The sequence below is a fragment of the Triticum urartu genome, chromosome 2, assembly GCF_003073215.2.
Source record: "Triticum urartu cultivar G1812 chromosome 2, Tu2.1, whole genome shotgun sequence".
NCBI lineage: Eukaryota > Viridiplantae > Streptophyta > Magnoliopsida > Poales > Poaceae > Triticum > Triticum urartu.
In genome coordinates this window covers 644,897,879-644,903,878 of record NC_053023.1, presented here as the reverse complement: position 1 = coordinate 644,903,878, position 6,000 = coordinate 644,897,879, and positions in this window count along the sequence as shown.

Here is a 6,000-nt window from a genome sequence, read left to right as displayed (position 1 = left end):
AAAAATGGCTCCTCCTAGTGGATTTCTGACATCTGGGTCCCATGTCATTGTCAACGTAGTCAATAAACGAGAGAATTGCACAACGAGCGGCTGACACCAGGGACCCAGCAGCTCGCCCAGTTATTTTTTTTGGGGGGTTAATTTGATAAATGCCACTCCAAATCTGGTATATCCGAGAAATGCCACTGCAATTTCCAAACTTTGAAAAATCATTTCATGCCATTTCTAGTGGCATTTTTCGAAGTCTGGAGTGGCGTTTTTTCAAAGTTTGCAAATTGCAGTGGCGTTTTTTAAAGTTTGCAAAAAAATGCAGTGGCATTCTTCAAAGTTTGGAAAATGCAGTGGCATTTTTATGAATCGCCATAATTGGAGTGGCATTTATCTAATTTGTTTTTGAGACGGAAGCAGGGTGTCAACTGGGCTGTGGGGGACACTCTGGCCTGTCTAGACAGCCTTTTCTTTTATGTTTACCACAGACCAGCCTAGTAGTTTTTTTTCTTTCTGAAAATGGCTAGCCCAGTTTTTTTGTGATTTGTCAAGTAAGTCGCTTTATCACGCCTGTTGAGCTGCAAATCTTTCAAGACGAGGAGAGCTTCATTTGGCTGGCCGAGAAAATGGCCTATCAGTAATGAGAAATGGGTTGTACATTTTTAAAACACATCAAACCGGCAATTAGTTTCAAATATCTTTTTTTCATTTCAAGATTTTAAATTGAATTGATTTTTGTGCGTGGACAATTTATTGGATTTTATATTGATATACATTTATTCTTAAAATCGGTCTAAATATGACTCGAAATTTCGGGATTAAAAACAGTTCAGGCCGCACCGACATATGCAAAATTTCGTATAATTTTTTAACCGTGGCCACAATATGGGTTGTAATGCTAATAAAAAGAATATGGGCTCCAAAAAACCCATAAGAATTAGCAAATGAGCTGTAAATTATTTGAAATAATGGCAGATGGGTTGTATGCTGTTTTCCACAGATTTGAGACTTTCCACATATGGCATGTATACCGTTGGATGTCCATCCAACGGCCGTCCTCCTTCTTCAATCTCTGCTATTCCTGCTCCAGCCGCTCAAACAAGCGCCGGCGGGACTGCCTGTTCCCTCCTCCCCGTGGCTGGCTCTGCTGCCGCGCAGGCCTCACCGCCCCACAGTACTCCCATCGCCGGCCTAGCCATCCCTCTACTCACCCACACCTGATGTTATTATCCGGCGACGGCAGACGAACCAGTAAACCCTCGTACAGTCGTACTCCCCTCCGCGTGGGAAACAAAAACAACTGTCGAGTCTTCCCTGCCTCCGTGTCATTCCCTTCCTAGGCCTCGCCGTCGTCCACCGCCCTGGTGCTCTCGGCGTAGCGTGGTCAACAACCGACATGCATCTGAAGTGGACTATACGTGGAGAGGCTGACAGCTGGGTCCACGACCGCACGCAAGGAAATGCCTCCTTATTACACGCAAAATAATGATTCCTCCACCTGACATCTGGGACCCACCGAAAGGGTCTTTTTATTTCGCGAAAAAAACGTTACCCACCGCTGACAGCTCGGACCCACCAGCTATATCTTCGCATGCAAGGAAGTGCCTCCTTATTACGCACAAAAAATGAATCCTACTAAGTTGACGGGGACGAACGGCTTTGTCAACTTAGTCAATATGCACGATTCTAGCTCGGCTGACCATACGATGTCCATCCAACGGCCGTAGTGCTTCTTCAACCTCTGGTCTTCTTACTCGAGCCGCCCAAAGTAGCGCCAGTCGTGTCGCCTGCTCCTGCCTCCCGTGGCCGGTTGTGCTGCCGCAGAGGCCTCACCGCCCCCATACTACTCCCACCGCTGGCCAGGCCATCCCTCCACTCCACTCACCCACACCCCTGTTATTCTGCGGCGACGGCAGCGCAGCCGAACCAGTGAACCCTCGTACTCCTCTCCGCATGGGCATCCACTGCCACGTCTTCCCCGGCTCCGCATCGTCCCCTTCCTAGGCCTTGCCGTCATCCACCGCCGTGGTGCTCTCGGCGCAGCGTGGTCAATGTGGTCAACGACCGAATTCCATCGGAAGAATACTGTACGTGGAGAGGCTGACAGCTGGGTCCATGGCAGCCGCAAGGAAGTGCCTCCTAATTACGTGGAAAATAATTATTCCTCCACCTGACAGCAAGGACCCACCGGACGCCCACCAGTATTTCACGAAAAAAACGTTTACCCCTGACTGCTGGGACCCACCCGAGGGCCACCGTATTTCGCAAAAGAAACGTTCCCCCTGCTGTCAGCTCGGACCCACCGGAAGTGCCTCCTTATTACGCACAAAAAATGAATAGCCCCTGCTAGCTGGGACCCACCTTGGTGGTAGGCTAACTTGTGGGCCTACTAAGTTGACGAGAACAGAGGGCTTTGTCAACTTAGTCAATATAAACAATTCTAGCTCCAGTGACCGTACGATGTCCATCCAATGGCCGTAGTGCTTCTTCAACCTCTGGTCTTCTTGCTCCAGCCGCCCAAATCAGCGCCGGTCGTGCCGCATGCTCCTGCCTCCCGTGGCCGGTTGTGCTGCCGCGGAGGCCTCACCACCCCCTACTATTCCCACCACTGACCAGGCCCTGTGGCGACGGCAGCCTCACACCGCAGCCGAACCAGTGAACCCTCGTACTCCTCTTCGCGCGGGCTTCCACTGCCGCGTCTTCTCTGGCTCCCCGTCGTCCCCTTCCTAGGCCTCGCCGTCGTCCACCGCCCTGGTGCTCTCGGCGCGGCATGGTCAACGTGGTCAAGGAACGACTTCCATCGGACGTGGACTGTACGTGGAGAGGCTGACAGCTGGGTCCATGGCCGCAGCAAGGAAATGCCTCCTTATTACGCGGAAAATAATGATTCCTCCACCTGATAGCTAGGACCCACCGGACCGGCCACTGTATTTCACGAAAAAACGTTTCCCCCTGACTGCTGGGACCCACCAGCTACATCTTTGCACGCAAGGAAGTGCATTCGGGCAAAAAAAAACGATTCGCCCCCTGACTACTGGGACCCACCAGCTACATCTTCGCAGGCAAGGAAGTGTCTGACAGTCGGGACCCACCTGGTCGAAGCATACGTAGCGTTGTCATTCCGGTCGTGAACGTGTACGTACATATATACTGGTGGATGTAGAGGCACGCACGTGTCAAAGTAGAGGCGCGTACGTGTCGTAGTAGAGGTGTGCATGTAGCATGTACACGTACGTACAGCGGCCAGGGTGCAAGAAAGAAAATATGGCCATGTATGTGTACATACGGGCAGGGTCTCGAATGCCTACTCGCGCATACGTAAGGCCAGGGCTCGTGTACATGGCTGGGTCGGAATGGAGAAACAGCGTCGTTGTCGTGTTCATGGGGAGGCAACGGAATGCGTCGTGTTCATCGGGAGGCAACGGAACGCGTGGGAGCCAACCGGCTGGGTCGGAACAAAATGCGTGGTCGTGTTCATCGGGAGGGCTTGGACGGAACAGGCGATGGAAACGAGGCCTAGAGTACCGCACAACGAAGGAAACGGACCTCCTACATTCGGAACGGGGTCCTGTTGATCGGGAGGGGTCCGGCGTACCGCAAAACGGTGGAAACGGACCTCCTACGGTCGAAACGGGGGTCCTGTTAATCGGGAGGGGTGTGGCATATCGCAAAACGGATGAAACGGACTTGTGTTGGAGCGCTACGGTCGAAACGGGGGTCCAGTTCATCGGGAGGGGTGTGGCGTACCGCAAAACGGGACTCCACGGGATACTGTTCATCTCCACCGTCGACCTCCTCCAGCCTCCACGGGCTCCTGTTCATCCAACCTCCACCGCGTGCTACTCTACCGGCTACTGTTCAACCACCCCTCCACGGGCACCCCTCCATCGTCTACTGTTCATCCAACCCTCCACACCACGGGGTCCTGTTCAACCACCCCTCCACGGGCACCCCTCCACCGTCTACTGTTCATCCAGCCCTCCACCACACCATGGGGTCATGTTCATCCAGAGGCAACGCCACCGCTCACTGTTTATCCAACCCCCCCCCCCCCCACCCCCCCGCAACGCTCACTGTTCATCCAAGCATCGATCGGCTTCAGTTAGCAGCAGTAGCGAAGGAATCGCTCGATCGGGTTCAGTTAACATCCATCGATCGATCGCTCGGGTTTAGTAACGTGTAGCCTGCAGTGCAATCGCTTGGGTTCAGTTAGATCCCAACGCCTCGCTCGGGTTCAGTTAGAGCCAACGCCTCGCACACACGCGCGTACGTGTACGAGAGAAACGCGCATCGCTCGCCCCCCGACCTCCCACCGTAACCGGGAACTCCCCGAAATTTTCCTCCCCCTCGCTTCTAGCACGTTTTTTCCGTCATGGACGGCCCAAAGAATGTCATGCAACTGCGTCTCCGGCCCGCCCAGGACGAAAAGCCCATTTTCTGTCATGATTTTTTGTCATAGAAGTAGGAGCCCACCACATCTATGATGATACCAGGTTTTGTCACAATTATCGTCATAAAAGTGTCATATGTATGACAGAAAAAAATTCGTTTGGCCCAAAATATCACGGATGTGTCTTTTTTTTGTAGTGCTAGTTCTTCTCTCTATCATCAAACTACGAAAGCAAGCTAACTGCACCAGCCATCTGCACCTGTAGGATTTGTCGTCGGCCGAAATAGAAACAACGACCATATAGGTGAATGAACCAAAACTCCATCAAAAAGGATAGCCCCTGGCCTTTCTCAATGGACACAAGGGTTGTAGGTTGTCTTTACCGGTTGGTCCAACTCAGACGAGGAGGGAGCCTTCACTAACCAGCCTTGTCACGTCGTTTTTCCTGGATGGCTACCATTTATTGGATAATTGCACAACTCGTGGAAGTTTCTTGGTCTGGTCGGCCTCGAACCCCCTTTTGTCGCATCATTCCATATAGGGTTGGGCCGCCAACAAGTGCAGGGGCTGCCTATAATTTTTCCTCCACAACCCACATATATGAGTCCAAACAATAATGACAAGACAAAACACCACACACGGTATGGACGATATACGAAGGAAAAGATATAACGACATGACAAAGAAAAAGCAAGGTTGCAACAAAACAAAAAAGAGGCAACGAAAGAAACGAAGAAAAGGATGGAAAAAAACATAACTGGGCCACATGCAATAAAGAGTTCAAACCACACACAACCAAGCCGAGACGAGACCACACATCTACTACCCCTATAAAAAGAAGAGAGGGGCAGATCCAAATAACACGAACCGTCTATTTACTAGATCCAAGGGTCTAAAATATCTCTGTGTTTAACGCAACAAGCCATGCTTAAGCCACGATCATTAAACCACGCACCCTTTCGAAAAAAACCATTGCACGCTACGCCCACGCCCGCAGGACCTCTCCACTCCTCCTTCCTCCCGCGCCGGCCGCAAGCGTCCCTCGCCGCCCCCACCTCCCACGCCGGCCGCACGCCTCCCCTCCCTCGCCGGCCGCCGCCACTCCCATGCCGACGGCTGCTCCGGTCGCCGCCCTACTCCTGAGGGCGCCGGGCGCCGAGATGTCTAGGGAGTGGCCCATCGATGTCGTCCTCCTCTGCTTGGTGGCCTCCATGGATGCGGGAGACCAGGTCGGCAGATCCGTCGTTGGCCGACCAAGGGTCCCCGAAGGACGGCGGCCGGAGCCTCACCATCCACCCCCAACAGCCGCCCGACACCCCATTGCTGCCCGCACGTCGCGTCCCTTCCCGACCTACATCGCCAACAGCCCCCCAGATGCCGACATCATCGGGCCTCATCGCCTCCCTACCTGCTCCCCTCGCCGGACCTCCCCGCTGCCACCACGCAGAACCGGCGTGCTCCCCGTTGGCTTTTCGACACCTCCACGAGCAGGCGACCCACGCGCACACCACTCTCCGCTGCACCAGGTGCTTGTGTTATTGCCTCAAAGATTGTGGTGTTAATCTTTTAGGATCACTAACTTGCTGGATTAATTTGTTCTGTCAAGTGAGGAAGTGATGGTG